We start from the raw sequence: 17,566 nt of genomic DNA, 5'->3' as shown, positions 1-17,566 counted from the left end.
CCAAGCTATTTTGCCCTTCAGAATATCAGATTATAAGCCATCAGAACTTTTAATAATGAAGCTGCTAAGAGTTGTGTAATACTGACTATGACTCCCTGGCATTTAAATTGCTTATATTTTTGCAGGCTGCAGTATTTTCTCCCTTAACTGAGGATTCTGAATTTGAATATATTCCTTGAGTTTTTAATTTGGGGATATCTTTTTTTTTTGGGGGGGTGATTGATAGATTCATTCTGTGACTATTTTAACTTTTTGTTCTATGATATTAGAGAAGTTTTCCATGATACTTTCCTGCATGATACAATCATGATTCTTTTTCTGTTCTTGACTTTCAGACAGAACATTAACTCATAAATTATCTCTCCTGAATCTATTTTTTCAGGTTGGTCATTTCTTCCTAAGTGGTACTTTACATTTTCTTTTTTTCCCTCAGCTTTTTGGTTTCATTTGATGGAGTCTTGGTGTCTCCTAGTGTCATTATAAGTTTCTAGCATTCTAATTTTAATTTTCAGTTACTTTTGTTTTTCATTCTCCAGTTGGTTAGATGGTTAATTTTACTTTTTGTTGAGTTACATTTCTTTTCCAGGTGACCATTTCTACTTTTAATTGAATTGCCTTCTTTTTCCACAGGGACAATTTTGTATTTAAAGGTATTGTTTTCTTCAGTCAGTTTTTCATAATTCTTTTATTTATTTTTTGCAAGGCAAATGGGGTTAAGTGACTTGCCCAAGGCCACACAGCTAGGTAATTATTAAATGTCTGAGGCCAGATTTGAACTTAGGTACTGACTCCAGGGCTGGTGCTCTGTCCACTGTGCCTGCCACCTACCCACCCCGTTTTCTCATAATTCTTCTGCATGACTCATTTATTTTCTCCATTTCTTTATTTCTTTCTTCTTTGATTTTGAAATCTTTTTTGAGCTGTTCCAAGAGGTGTTTTTTGATTTAAAGTCAAGACATTTTTATTGTTCCTCTCAGAATAGTATTTTTTATGTCTTGTTCTTTTTTTGTTAATTTTTTGATTTTTTTTTAAGCCAACTTAAAGCTCTGCTCCTGGGGCACAGTAGACACAGTTCCAAGTTTTTTGTACTGGGTGCTGGGGTCTTGTCTCTGCCTTACCATTTGCTTATGCCACTGCCTATATTTATGGATTAGTGGTTTGTTCCCTGCATTAGGGTAGCCCAACCCAGTTCTTCCTGTTGCACTTACATTCCTGGGGTTCAAACTTTACCTTCTGACTGGGATGGGGACCCTCACTACTGGCTTACTGCAGAGCTAATGGCTGACACTAGACCTGCACAGCACTGTGACTAAGAACCTCCTGCTAGCTGTCCAGCTCTCCTACTTACTCTGGCCTATACTCTCCTTTCACCTTCTCCCCCACCCCATGCCATTATTTACCTTTACTGAATTCCCTCCACAATATATTTTTATGAGTTCTATCACTGGAAGATATGTTTATGGATATCGTTTAAAGTTGTTTTTGAGGAAAAAAAAAAGTTTTGAGATTTTTTTTAGCTCTGCTCTGCCTTCTGAGATAATATTTACAAGGCATTTAGCACAGTGTGTGGAACTTATTCAGAGTTATATAAATGCTAGCATTTTGTTATTATTATTGTTGTTGTTTTAAGCCAGTGGTGAACTCATCTGTCTGGTTGACTGCTCAAGGAGAAACAGGAATAAAATATTTCTGTGAGGGAAAAGTGCTTTTTTTCTTTTTCTATTATTTTTCACAATGTAAAAAGAATCATGTGAATCATGAGTTTCAAAGACAAGTCTTTTTTAATGCCTGATCTACCTTCCTAAGGGTACAATGCATTTAATGCATTTGCATTATTCTTTCTCCTCCTGAACTATTCTCTCTCTCTCTCTCTCTCTCTCTCTCTCTCTCTCTCTCTCTCTCAGGATATTGCATGTTCTGAGTCAGGACACCTGTCAAATCCTTAGGGTCCTGATACCTGACCTATGCACAAAATGCCAAAATACTATTCTAGGATTTTATGAGCAAATTATTCTTTTATTGAGATCTTAAGAATTAAGAAAGAAAAGTTGCACAGAAGTCATATCTCAGTAGAAGAGTGACCAAAACATATTAATACATAATTCTCAAGGAAAGAATTTCAAATCATTAGCAATTATAGGAAATCTTTTGCTAAATCACTATAAATAAAAGAATTTCAACTCGTACTTCACACTTAACAAATTGACACAGATAATAAAAACTAGTAATAGAAAGTATTGGAGAGGCTACAGAAAGACAAGTGCTCTAATGAACTGTTGTCTGATATATGAAACAGTTAAATCACTATGGAAAAAATTTGAATTTATGTTAATAGAATGACAATAAGGTTCATGTTCTTTGACCCAGAGAACAAAATACCAAGAATATACTTCAAGACATCAAAGACAGAAAAGTGTTTTATAAAATATATATAGCAACTTCTTTTATTGTAGGAAACAGACAGAAACAAAGTAGATTTCCATAAAATAGAAAATGTCAGAATAAATTGTGATACATTCATTTGTCACTGAGTTTGAAAAATGATGATTATAAAGAATATAGAAAGGAAGATTTATTGACAGCAAGATGGTATATTGGGTTTGGAAGAAAGAAGACTAGAGTTTAGATCCAACTTCAGATACTTGATGCAAGGCAATTCATTTAATCTATGCTTGCCTCAAATTTCTCAGTTGTATAATGGAAATAATGACAGCACCTAACTTGGAGCTGTTGCAGGGATCAAATTAGATAATATTTATAAAGCAATCAACATGGTTCTTAGCACTGAAGGTACTTAACAGATGTTCTTTGCTTTCCCTTTCCATGTATGAATTGATGAAATGTGAAGTAAGCATAATCATCAAACAATATACTTGAGATTACAACATGAGAAGAATGACAACAGAAATATCAACATGGAACAGGATGATTATAAAAGTCAATTTTACTGCTGAAGAAGATATAAGGAAACCTTTCATTGTTCAAAAGTAAAGGACTAAGGGCATAAATTGTGGATATTCTGACATAGTTTATGTTTTAGACAATTTTACTTAGTTTCTTTTTCCCCATTCTTTTTTTAAAAAAAAACATATAAAGATTGGCTCTCTGGATAGGTGAGAGCCAAGGTCTTTATATGAAATGAAAATGGAATAAAAACAAACGATATCAAGATTTCAGAAGAAAATTTTGAAATGTTCAAAATGAATGATATAGAAGATTTTTCAAATTTCCATAGAATACTCTTATTGACATCTTAAACTATGTTTTTTGTCAAATAAAATTTATATTTCAATTATATAAACAGAAAAAAAGAATTTGGAAAAATAAAAATAGCTAGTGATTCAACAGACTTCTCTTGAAAAATAACTGATGGAGAAAACCTTTAATAACTTCTTCATAACCTTAAGTCATTTCCTTTAAGTTCACCTAGTGAGGGTTTTATAAGAACAAGTGCATGCCCTGAACTGAAACATTCACACCATCTGCTTCTGCTATGTACAGACTTAGAGAGAGCCCTTCAATGAGCCTCCTTCTATCAATTCCTCAACTAAGAAATCTCAATATCCTATTATAAAAATAGCATATCCAGTTGGTCCAAGATACCAGACATTTCCTAGTGCCCTTCTCAATTACCCTGTTTGATAGATCATTATGATTTTGTTTAATAATTATGAAGTCAACATGGAAATTACTTCCATGGTTACTCTGATTTTCTGTGGTTCTGAGTCATAAATTTCCTAGTATAAAGCAACCTTTGCCTGATTAAAAAAAATACCTGCTCCCATTAGATATCTACCCTATCCTTTCAGGAACCCTATTCAACCTAAAATCTTGTTCCATTGTTTTAGTTTAGCTTTCCAGGGTAATGACACTTTATCCTCTGTCTTATAGCCTGATTTCCAGCAAAATTATCTATTTTCTTTAGCTATTTTGCTGTTGTTGTTGTTTCAGTTGTGTCCTATTCTTCATGATTTTTGGAGTTTTCTTGGCAAAGATACTGGAATGGTTTGTCATTCCTTTTTGTAACTTCTTTTTTTTTTAAAGGTTTTTTTTTTTTGCAAGGCAAATGGGGTTAAGTGGCTTTCCCAAGGCCACACAGCTAGGTAATTATTAAGTGTCTGAGACAGGATTTGAAACCAGGTACTCTTGACTCCAAGGCGGGTGCTTTATCCACTATGCCCACCACCTAGCCAACCCCCTTTTGTAACTTCTTCTTAATGTGCACTATAGATTCAATCATTATTATTCTAATTTATTTGCAATTCAAAATTAGCAACATCTGATAAAGATTTAACTCTGATATTCTGACTTCTAGAATGAATGAACATGGTGATTGCACAGACCATGAATGTCTCATGTTTCTGAGTTGATTTCATTGCAATACATTTGCCATGTATAATATTTAAAACAAGTTCAAACTCTATGCCAGAACATTCTGAGAACAGAATTTCATTTATATTAATTTATGACATAGGATATCTACAATGGAAATTTTGAGAACCATGCTTATATCCTTCACATCAAATGAACATGTCTATTGATCATTTCAATATGCTTTGCCCTGTAGCCTTGGGATGGGCACAACTATGCTGACTTGGATTTAGAAAAAAAATAGCCTTTGTGCTTTCATTTCTCCTAGAAAAAGACAAAAATACTGTAATTCATAGAAAACTAATTGGAAAATCAAAAGTGAAGTTACCATAGTTGGTATTGGTTGCATAACATTTTATGACTTTGTCTTAAAATATGTTGGTGAAATTATGGTATATGAATTTGAGAGAATGTCAAAGTACCAGATAACGAAATAGAATGAGATGAAATATGAGGAAATGTGCATATTCTGATGCAAAGAGATAGGGAGAAGAGAAGCAAAACAATATGTACAATGGTTGTAATATGTTAAATGAAAAGGGACAGCTGAAGTGAGATTACTTCCAAGGACTAATTATAGTTTTAGGGAAAAGGTGATAAATGTACTTTCTTTTGCTCTTAAAAAAAGGTTGGGTACATATATAATCACATATAATTATATTGTTGATTTTTCAGTCAGTCAGATTTTTCTGTGTTATAAGGGGAGATCAACAGAGAGGAATAATATATTTGTAAAATAGGTGGTAAATGAACATTCATAAATATATTTTTGAAAATTGAACTTTTTTTTAAATGCTTCTGCAAAGTAATTGCTTCAAAACAAAGGTTATAATTATAAGTGAAAATATGTGCACTATCAAAATGATATACCAAGATGTCTCAGTAACTTCTTACAATCTATTTACCTAAGCATAGTCTAAACAACAGGAAATATATAAACAGATATGTATTATGTAGCATTGGATTATCTTTTTCCTGAGGAAGGAATACACTGCTGCACATGTGATATTTGTTTCTATACTAGTTTTATACTAAGAAAAATTTCATTAACCTGGGCATTTGAACTAGATAGAGTATTTGTTCAGAATTTATTTTGTGGTTCTGTTATTTTTTTGGCAGATTAAAGATTTCAGAAATTATATAGTCTCAATTCAAACTGAATCAATTAAGTATTCATTTTTAAGGAGGGTAGGAGTTGGAAGAGGTAGAGAAATGGAGAACTGAAGAGAGAAGAATTTAGTTCATTTCATGGTTCAGTAACAAGATTAATATTAGAATTTAATTCTATGTTTGGATCAGAAAATGAGTACAGTTTGTTCCAGTTTCTGGGTTGATGATTCAGTTAGATTCAAGTACCTAATTAAAATATTTACTCAAAAGCATTGATTTCTGCCAAATTGACAAAAAGTTCATGTACAGAAACTTTTACCTGGAAAGTTAGGGAATCAAACTTAAATTGTCTTGGGAAGATTCTCAAGATTGCAGCCAGGATAATAAAACAGACATTGACATCTTTTTTTGTACTAGCCTGCCAAATAATCAAACTCTATTACAGAAAGCACAACTCTGATAGATTGGCCATGCTGATCAAATGCCAAAAATAAGTTTGCCAAAATTTATTTTATGGAAAATTTATACAGGGCAAGTATTCACCTGGGTCAGAAAAAAAAATCAATACAAGCACACTTTTAAGATCTATTTTAGCAACTTTGGAATTTATGGTATGACATGAAAGATACTAGCAGAGGACTACAAAACACAGCATGCTCTCATCAAAGAGGATGCTATGCTCTATGAGCAAAGCAGAATTGTAATAGTTCAAAAGAAATGTGAGATAGAAAAATTTAGGGAATCCATCCACATTGTTCACATAAACACTTTGTGCTCAATCTATGGTAGATCTTTCTAAGCAGATATTGATATGATCATCCAGTCAGACACTGTAACCTGACTCTAACATAGTGATGTTGTTTTGGTCTTTGAGAATGAAGGACAACAACCTATCACCAGATATATACACATATGTGTCTATGTGTATATACATATATTTATCTGTGTGTATATATGTGTGTGTGTGTGCGTGTATGAATGCACATGTATATATATATATATATGTGTGTGTGTGTTTGTGTATATATGCATTTATTTTTATGTAGATATGCAGAGGGAAATGTATATATTTATTACATATTCATATGAATGCATATACTATACATGCATATACATATATTCAAATATATAGAGATATAGATACCTAAATACATATATTTAGATATAGAAAAATACAAACATATATATATGCAAACATACCCATATGCAAATGCATATATACTTGTGTGTATGTGTGTCTGAATATTTATATATGTATGTATATAAAGATAAGCATCAGAGGTAAGACTTTAGGATTAAGGTAGGAAGATCAGAAAAGGAGTTATTTTAGCTTGGATTTAAAAATTTGCATAATTTGTATAATAAATTATCAAAATTTAGTATTTCCTATATTGCTACAGCAAACTTAAATCTGTCTTTGAAAAGCAAACAGTAACTATGCAAAACATATATTGAATTCTGGAGAATTTTTAACTGACAAAAATGATATGAGCACATGAATAACCAAAATAATTTTTCTTCCCTTTTGGGTGAGCCCCACTACCTGAGACCCAAAATCTCTTCCACATATCTAAAACTAACTAACTACCTTGTGGATGTGTCAATACCTGAAAGGGAAAAGTTCAAAAAAGTTTCTATACGGTTAAGCAAAAGTAGATATGGTGAGTAGCATTGAAAGATATAAAGAATACGAACTTGGGAATTTATGAACTACAGTCACCAAACCATTCTATGACCTTGAGAGAATCATTTAATTTCCTTATGACTCAGTTTCCTTATCTCCAAAATGGGAGATTTTCCCTGGATGACTTTGAACATGCCTATAATTTGGAGTTAAAGGATCTGGGTTCAAATTTTTGATCAGTTATTTTTTCTTGTAACAAATGTCAAATCACTGAACTTTTTTGGACCTCATTTTCCTCATATGTAAAATCAGATGGTACATGAGGAGGTAGACTAGATGATTTTTAAAAATCTTTCTAATATAATATCCAAGTTCACATACCTATACAATTAAGGCAGATAAACATTAATTTTATTATTTTTGTTTTTGTTGGGGCACTGTCTCTTGTATCTACTTGGTATTAGAATACTTTTTTTTTTCCATCTAGGAAGTTAGTTTTCACCAAGAGCTCCTCAAGAATCGTATTCCTGAAAGTCCTCTGTTCATCCAATAAATCTTTTTTTGCTGCACCAACTTTCTCTAGAAACCACCATTGCTATGGTCATTTACTTCTTCACATGTAACCTGATGGTTCAAGAACTACCTAGAAAGGGTTGTTAACATCAATGATACATTATCATTCTGAAGAAAAAAGATCCCAGATATGAAGGCAATTGGGCATATTTATATTTTCTAAAGGAAGATATTTAAATGTCAGAACAAATCAATTTAAATATGCTAATCTTGTCCAGACTCCTGATCACTCCCTTTATACAACAACATAGAACATGAATGTAATATTTTTAGCCAAAGTAATGCAGGTTCTAATTTTGTTTCAAGTATGATGTGATCTGAAGAACTGCTTGTTTCTTCATCTTTTCTATATATCCCTACAGTTTATCTCTGAACTTTTTTCTAGGAAGTGCACTCTGATAATGTTCTTTAATCATTTTCAATTTTGTCAGACTCTTCATGATCACATTTAAATTTTTCTTGGCAAAAATTAATGGAACTCATGAAGCAAACATGTGTCTAAGGCCATAATTGAATTATGTCTTCCTGATTAAAGGGCCAGCATTATATCTACTGTCTCATCTAGACAACTTCTTCTCAATAGTAGGTTTCTCCATTTTTGGAATTTTCTATTCTTGGATAAAATCTTTTAGAATCATGTCTAATTAATTCTTAACTACTTGTGGATCAAGTATGAAAAACAAAGAGTTCTGAACAGAATTCTTATGAAATTCCTGAAATGTTCTGATGTATGAATGGTCATGACTATCAACCTTATAGATGTCATGACTAAGCAGATGCTCAAATTTTCCTGGAGAATGGATTTAAGATTCAACAGGTAGTCCAAGACCTTGGTGGCTTCTCTTCAATCACCTGGAAGACATGAAATTTGTAGAGACAAGATGATTATATTACTTCATACTTTTTCCCAGGTTGACTTTGTAAGTGTAAGCTGCAGCCTTGGGTGAAAAAGTGAGCTATTCTGTTCTATTCTTGTTGTCCTTGTTGACAGTATTAGTCAGGGATATGCAATAAGGACAAAGATCTTTTCCCAATATAATACAAATAAAAGGACCTAATGCTTTCAGTATTGACTGGCCCAATTAATCCTTCTGGGAAAGACCCATTTGTTATGGTAATAAACCTTCACAATGACTAAGGATAATTTACAAATGTGTAGTCTGTTACTTCACCTTTTGAAATATAAATTAAATGTCAGAAGACAGAAGACCAGGCTTGTAACTTTTTGAAACTTATTTTACCAAACTATAATTCACCTTTCTAGGAAATTAATTGTAGAGGAACAATATTTCCTGGTCTAGCAAATACTTTCAGTATCAAGCCTAGAATTTGGTTCAACTTTAACAGTTTCCAGAATGAATAAATTGAAAAATATTTTGAATAGGAGCATAGAGAAACTCAGTGATATCTTTATCATGTGTTCATAAATTGGAATCAATATATTCACTTTCTAAAACTGAATATTTAGATTGGAATTGTTGAATTTTCATCTTTGATTCAACAATGCCCTATACACAGTGCCCTGAACATAGAAGATATTTTTTTTGATTAAACTAAATGTCTGTTTTATTTTTGGTATTTCTAACTTGAGGAACTTTTAATATCATATAAATATTTTTATATAATTATATACTTTGTATATAATTATATAAATATTGTTTTTCCAACTTCATACAGTGGCAGTTTCTACAAATCATTATGTTTTTTGCAAGGTTTTGAGATTTACAATTTTTATTCCTCCTTCCCCTTCACTCCTTCTTCCCCCTGACAGAAAGCAATCTGATATGATCTTTATATATGCAACCATGCTAAATATAGATCAAAATTGAACATGTGAGAGAAGAAACATCCAAAAGGAAAAAGGAAAGCATTAAAGATAAGAAAATTACATAATACATAAGTCAACTTTTAACATTTGAAGATAATAAGCTATGGTCTTCATTTAAACTGCATAGTTCCTTCTCTGGATATGAATGACATTCCTCATCACAAGTCCCCTAAAATTGTGCTCGATTATTGCCCTTTTGGAATGAATACGTCCATCATGGTTGATCATCATCCAGTATTGCTGCCAGAGTGCCTTCTTACTTTAATTAGATTAGTTTGCTGATTAATTGAACTGCATTCATCCAGTCAGTCAGAGGTGGAAACTCAGTCATCTCAAAGAAAAATTAGTTGTCAATTATGGACTTGACAAATATTAGGTTTATTATCTCTATTCTTTATGAAATTGATTATGGTTCCTAAATAATGATAAAATTGCATTAAAGTACCTTCTGAATCACTTTGTGTAAATTGATGACATCAAGCTATATAACTTTACCACAAAAACATAAGCAAGATCATATAGATGTATTCTCTAATGATGTAGAATTATTTTTTGTCATCCAGACATGTAAAATTCTTGATGCATTTCAAAGATGTGAATTAATGACTGAGCTTGAAGCCAGAGGTCACAGTGAACCAATGGATAAAGGTAACAGCATAAATACCTTACTATTTTTTCTATACCAAAAACAACATCCATAACGACCTCAAGTCATATAACTAAAATTTTGAAATTCACAAGCACGTTGAAACTGGGAAAAACACATATAAATAGTTTGAATCTTTGCAATATTCATTGCAAAATACATTTTTGGATCTACAAAATGGATTTGAAAAGATTTGGAAAGTATCCAAAGAAACGCTGAACAGTATTAAGGTAAATCAATGCCCAGCAACTTAAGAAAAGATTAGCACTTCCATGTCAAAAATTACAAAAGATATGATAGACATTATTGGGTACAAGATAAGGATATAAAAATAACAGAAATAGCATTGAAGTCAGAAAAAATGCAATTTTACAAATGAAGAACCAGTACATCACATGATATATCTGGCTGAAATTCATCAAAAAATGGAAGTAATAAGAATTTGTTTCTGGCCAGTTTCTTTTCTCCAAATTTAGTAAAAGCTTATTCTTGAGGAGCCCAATATAGTGAACAACTGAGATTATACAAGGAAGTGAAAGAAATTCCAGAATAAAACACTGTTGGTGCTAAAAAATTTCCACATACCAAATACTTAAAAGACACAATAATTAGATTCCTACTTCAGAAGTTTATTATCCTTTACATAATGACCCATGACAAATCCTTATATTATAAATAAATATTCTGGGGAAATCAACAGAAATTGAAAGAGAACAAGGAACATATAAAGAGAAAGAGAAAACAAAAGCAAGAGAGAGAGGCAGACAAACAGACGGAAAGATAGACAACCACAGAAACAGAGAGACAGAGACAGAGAATGCATTGATACAAACAAGTCACATTTATTGCTAAGTTTCATGTGATCTCTGCATTCAAAACTAAAGCTTTTGTTTTAGATCTTTCTTTCATATTCATCAAGAATTTTACACATATCAGATTAAATATCAATGAGAAAATTTTGACAAGATCAAGGAATTATTTAATATACTGGAACTGGAGAATTTTCAAAGGCCAAAATGTTTCCTGAAATTAGCCAGATATAACAATGATTAAATACTCAAGAACAATTTGAATAGATGAATCAAATAATTTGAGTACTTAGATATTATAGTATATGGGGGAAAAAAGCTGACATACTGAAAATATTCTTGACTATGTGAATATTGAAGGTCATTGTTCTGCATTTTTCCTAACTTAGTCAAAGCAGTTTGTTTCCTTTGAGAGGAACAGGATTTTGGACAAGCAAGTGTCCATATCTTATTCACATTCATTAATCAAGTTAAATATTGCTGGCCATTTTGTAAGCCTTTGATGATATTGATAAGATCAAAGCTAGACTGGAGGAGGTTCAATCCTGAGAGATAGAGGCAGATAATTAAAAAAAGATTCATAAAGTCAATTAGTCAACAAGGGAGTGTGAAGGTATAGTTAGTGGGGAAAAGAGAAGTAGTTATAATGGGCATTCTGGACACAAATACAATTTGAACAGATGGCATTCCTTGGTCTCAGAAAGAAAAAAATATCTACCTCTACTTTCCTTGGGATTCCTTGCAGTAATGTCAAACTCTCTACCAACAAAAGAATACTATAATCCTAATTCCATATTCTCTACTTTTTGTTCTTTTAGCATTTTAGGGAAATAAATCAAAATGAATATAAGGTATTTTTTTCCACTTCACAAACTATAGATAGGTAAAAACTTCAGCCATGAATTGGTGATCTTTACAAAGTTGAAAGATTATGAGGTAGAAGTCTTTTTTGCTGTGGAAGAAACAAGATGATTACTAGGTACAAGGTTTATGAGAGGTAACAATTTTTACCTAGTCTTATGATGATATGCATGGAGAAGAACCCTTTTTTGAGTACCTGCACCAGGTTTTCTTCACTACCTAAAGCTTATCATAATATCACTTCATACTGATAAAATAATTTTGTTTCTCAAAATCCACCTGACTTAACATCACTTTTGCCTAAAAACACCATTTTCCATTCACCAAATTGACAAAGATGTAAATAAAACTAATTTTGGAACTATGGGCATACTATCTTACATATAGATTGAGGAATATGCTTCCACTTAACAAATGTAAATCTTATGCAGATTATAGACTGATTACATTATGATTTACAAGAGGGATCTTTTCAAGAAGACTTTTAGCAGCCTTATAGATAGCAGCTATATATAAACATAGGTAACAGGTTGAATGACAGAAAAGCAGAAGATAGATTCAGCTCACTGAAAACTTGCTTTAGTCTCAGGAAGATTGGAAGGTGAACTATAGGAGTCATGACATGTCCTTCATATATGTATCTGGCTTATTTTTCAGACTTATACATAAGATGGGTCCATGAGGGCACAATCTGGAGTGAATTACTTTTTTCTGGGTCAATCATCAATTTTTAAAAAAAAAATTTTAAATTTTAATGCAATGTGGTTAAGCAACTTGCCCAAGGTCACACAGCTAGGTAATTATTAATTGCCTAAGACTCGATTTGAACTCAGAGTCTCCTAACTTCCAAGACTGGTGCTCTAACCACTGTGCTACCTAGCTGCCTATCATTTATTTTGCTCATGTTCACTGTGCCTTGATGATTAGAGACTTGATTCAGTGATAAACTACAGATACTAAGTGTATAAAAGATGTGATGCCAGTCACCAAATATTATTTGTCAGTTTGGGGAACTCAGCCTTGGAACACAGCAGCAATCTAAGGAGGATTTTGTTTATATCTTTTTTTTATGTTATCTTCCTTATAAGAAGATATTCTTGAGGAAAGAACATATGTGTGTGTGTGTGCTTGTGCATGTGTGTTTTGTCTTTATATATGCAGTGTGTAATTAAGTTCACATACAAAAGGCACTTAATAAATGATTAGAAACTGATTGACTTATTAATTGGATTAATAGAGACTACTATTTAGGAAAATATATAAAAACCAGGAACAAAACAAACAAAAAGAGAGGGATTCTGATACAAGGAGCTTATTCAATACTCCTACATGCTCAACTCATGAATCAGTTAAGAGTAATAAAAGTAACATTTCATGCTTGTAGTCCTAGCATTTTGAATTCAGTTAAACCATACTTATAGGGTACTTGCATCTTTGGTCAGAAAGAGGCAGACACTGCTCTGAAATGGAGGCAAAATGCTTGGGCTTAAATTGTCCTTCTAATGGCCCATTTCCTGTCAAGTCACTTAAATTCCATAGACTTCAGTTTTCTTATCTGAAAAAAAAAAGGGGCTGGATTATGTTATTTCCAGACCCTTTCCAGATATACACTTATGTTTTAAAGAGGAAGAGGAAGGGGGAATTACAAAATTAAACTGTTTTGTCAGGTCTGGATCTCAAAAAATATATACTAAACTTTCTAATGAATATAAGGACAAGGCTTCCTTAGATCTATTTGTTTGGGGGAAACATCAGAAGATTTTTTGAACTACTGATTTATGCAATATGACTTCACCTTATCCAATTTCTGTAAAAGCCATTATTATGGCTTGAGAGATGGGAAAGCTTCCATTCATAGTGAAGGAAATGGGTTAGAAATATCCCATCCCTGTCTTCAGAGAACACCTATCCTGACCTTCTTAGCAAAAAACAATCCACTCAGAGCAGCTTTAAATATGTATGCATCAGTTAGCACTTTTCAGTTAGTAACTGATGGTATTTTCCCAAAGGTGGTAAGATTTACTAATAGAAACACTTTTGGCAGTATCACAATTGATCTCATAAGTAATAAGTTATTCAGTTTACAGTGCCAATGGATTCCAACTCATACACTTAGCACCAATGCTTACAATTAAAGCAAGGTGCAATTATCTTTAAGTTAATATCAATACCAGCAGATAGAAGAATTTGTTTATAGCTATAGCAATTACATTCAAGTTTATTCAAGGGAATAAATTTCCAAATTCATTATTTAAATTCAGTAGCAGTAGACTATTTAACATTTTTATTACTTTCCAGACCCTGCCAGCCTTTCAGTTTTGTGAACTATGAACTATCCATGTATTTTTACTTTCACAGTGCCTGTTCACAGTATCAAACCAACTCTTTAATATGCTTCTTTTTTTCTTTTAAGATTTTATTTATTTTGAATTTTATAATTTTCCCCCAATCTTCCTTCCTTCCCCTCCCCCTATAGAAGGCAGTCTGTTAGTTTTTAAAATGTTTCCATGCTATACATTGATCCAAATTGAATGTGATGAGAGAGGAATCACTAATCACTAAAGACACTAAGTCAGAGAGATCCTTAAGGAAGAAACATAAAGTATAAGAGACAGCAGAATTACATAATAAGATAATGGGTATTTTTTTTCTAAATTAAAGGTAATAGTCTTTGGTCCTTGTTCAAATTCCAGAATTCTTTCTCTTAATACAGATGGTATTCTCCATCACAGATACCACAAAATCGTCCCTGATTGTTGCACTGATTGAATGAGTAAGTCCAACAGGTTTGGTCATCACTCTCATGTTGCTTTTAGAGTGTACAATGTCTTTCTGGTTCTGCTCATATCGCTCAGCATCAGTTCATCAAAATCCTTTCAGGCTTCCCTGACTTCCCATCCCTCCTGGTTTCTAATAGAACAATAGTGTTCTATGACATACATATACCAGTTTGTTAAGCCATTCCCCAATTGAAGGACATTTAGCCAATTTCTAATTTTTTGCCAGCATAAACAGGGCCACTATGAATATTTTTGTACAAGTGGTGTTTATAGCCTTTTTCATAATCTCTTCAGGGAATAGACTCAGTAGAGGTATTGCTGGATCAAAGGGTATGCACATTTTTGTTGTCCTTTAGATGAAATTCCAAATTTCTCTCTAGAAAGTTTGGATGAGTTCACAGTTCCACCAACAATGTCTTTAATACAATTCTTACAGAAATAATGCCTTCACATTTGATTGGAGGGAAGACAAAGATCTCAGATTCATTCAGATGAGTATGTATTTAAAGGTATGTAGAGATTTTTAGTCAAAATAACTTGAAGTTTTAAAATCCAAATTTAATTTTCTAGTTATGTTCTAGGAACTCTAAACACCCATTAGTTTCTGATTTTAATTTATTTTAGTCTCAAAATTCTTGATTTTTAAATTCCTGACACTGTTTTTTTATCTAGTTCATCTTCTATAAAGTAATTTTTTTTCTAGTTTGTGAGCATAACTAATAACTGCTATACATTTTAATGAATTTGGGAGAATTTAAATTTGAGCATTTGGCACAAAGTTCCAACATCTAGTGAACCCATATTAAGAGATTTTAAGTTTTTCTCTGTCACTGTGACTCTGGTCAAGGCGTAAACACTGATGTTGTAGAAGGAAGAATCCCAACCAAATGCTTAGTGTCAGAGACCAGGATTCATTTGAATCATGGAACAAAAATGATGAAGAATTTTCTCATTTCTCAACATTATTTTTTTTCCTTAGGCATGGAAAATTACCATTAATCAGAGAAGAGAAAGACAATGGTTCTGTAAAGATCTCTGGTATAATCATGTCCCTCAAGAATATACCAGACATTTTGGCCAAGATGGCAGAGAGAAGACAGGCATAGTCCTAAAGTTTCCTGATCTTCCCTTATATATAATGTGAAACAAACCTCTCTACAGAAATCCAATCTACAAAACCCAGAAAGTAAAGCCAGGAGAAGAACATCTAACTAAGGTTATGTATTCTGAGATTGTGGGTGAGTTCTAAGTTTGGGGTTGTAGGCTGGGAGCTTGAGGGCCTGAGAGCTGGACTGGCTTGATCAGCTGCATGGCTAGAGCCTGGTCAGCCATGGGGGCATGGGCCAACTAGGGAGCAGTAGCATTGTTTGTGGCACTGACCAGTTGGAGCTGGCCAGCAGGGTTGTGGGGAGGGGTCTGGTGCAAGAGAGCTGCAGATAATCATCCCTGGGCCCCTGTGATCCAGAGGAACTCAGAGTTCATACCTTCATTTCACCTGAAGCATCTTCCCAGAACAAACAGAATTACAGCCCACCTAAGCCTGAGACTAAGGTGGGATTAGAAGAGCTCCTCCAACTGTCAATAGGGAGACTGATTACTCCACCCCAGGGTACAGCCCATCATTTATTAAAGGTAAAAGTATTCAACAGCTTCACCAACTCCCTCCAGGCCAAGTGAGTGGGCCTCAATGAAGGTTACAGACACTCCAGAGAAAGCAACCTCACAGGCTACTGGTCAGCTGGAGATATTACACTCAGTGAATAAAGCTTCTAGGGATCCCAACACCAAATCTCTATGAACCAACCCCTCCCCAACAAAAGATCTTAGGAAAATGAAAAAAGACCAACACAAAGGAGGGTCCATAGAAAAATTCCTGGAAGGAAAAGACACTAAGTCAGAGAGTTGTAGAATCTCTGTCAATATGACCTGCTCTCCAGCACATAAAGACTTCCCTGAAGAAATAAGGAAGGAGTTTAATAATCAATTGGAAAATTTGGGAGAGAAAATTAACACCTTGCAACAAGAAAACAATTCTCTCAAAACCTCAATTGATCAAATGGAAAACTTTTTCAAAAATAGAGTTGACCAATTGGACAAGGAATTGCAAAAAAGTAAATAAACAAACAAACAAATAAATGAATGAATGAATAAATAAATAAACAGATAAATTAAAAAATAAATAAAAAGGTAAAAAAAGAGAACAGAGTCTGTGGGAACTAATGACTTCAAGAGAAAGTAAGAGTCAGTTAAACAAAAACAAAATGAAAAAATAGAAGTAAATACCTCTTCAGCAAAACCCCTGACTTTGAGAATAGATTGAGAAGGAAGAACTGGGAAATTTATAGGCCTTCCTGAAAACATTGAAGAGAAAAAAAAAAGCCTGGACTTAATTTTTCAGGATTTAGTGATAGAAAATTGCCCTATAGGGGGCAGCTATGTGGTGCAGTGGATAGAGCACCAGCTCTGGAGTCAGGAGTACCTGAGTTCAAATCTGGCCTCAGACAATTAAAAATTACCTAGGTGTGTGGCCTTGGGCAAGCCACTTAACCCCATTGCCTTGCAAAAACCTAAAAAGGAAAGAAAAAGAAAGAAGAAAATTGCCCTATCATAGAACCAGAGGGCAAAATAGTTATTGAAAGAATATATTGATCCACTCTGGAAAGAGATCCTAAATTGAAATCACCAAGGAGTATTGCACTCAATTTCCAGAACTATCAGATAAAAGAGAAAATCCTGCAAGCAAGAAAAAAGCAATGTAAACTCCAAGAAGTCACAGCAAGGATTATGCAGGACTTGGCTGCATCAGCATTGAGGGATGGAAGGGCCTGGAATGAGATATTCTGAAGAACAAAGCATTTTTGAATGTGGTCAAGAATCCACTATCTGGCAAAACTGAGTTTTCTCTTCCAGGGGAAAAGATGGTCATTTAACAAGAATGGAAACTTCCAACAATTCCTGATGAAA

The 17,566-nt window shown here is 33.2% G+C and overlaps 1 protein-coding gene across 2 annotated transcripts in view; it reads right to left on the bottom strand.

The window, feature by feature from the left end:
• PRR16 (proline rich 16) overlaps positions 1-17,566 on the bottom strand; it is a 490,313-nt gene that overhangs the window by 71,827 nt on the left and 400,920 nt on the right. The gene's annotated exons all lie outside the window — the stretch shown is intronic.

The sequence above is a fragment of the Macrotis lagotis genome, chromosome X, assembly GCF_037893015.1.
Source record: "Macrotis lagotis isolate mMagLag1 chromosome X, bilby.v1.9.chrom.fasta, whole genome shotgun sequence".
Lineage (NCBI taxonomy): Eukaryota > Metazoa > Chordata > Mammalia > Peramelemorphia > Peramelidae > Macrotis > Macrotis lagotis.
Note: the sequence above shows the minus strand (reverse complement) of the source record. Positions and strands in the feature narration are given on the sequence as shown.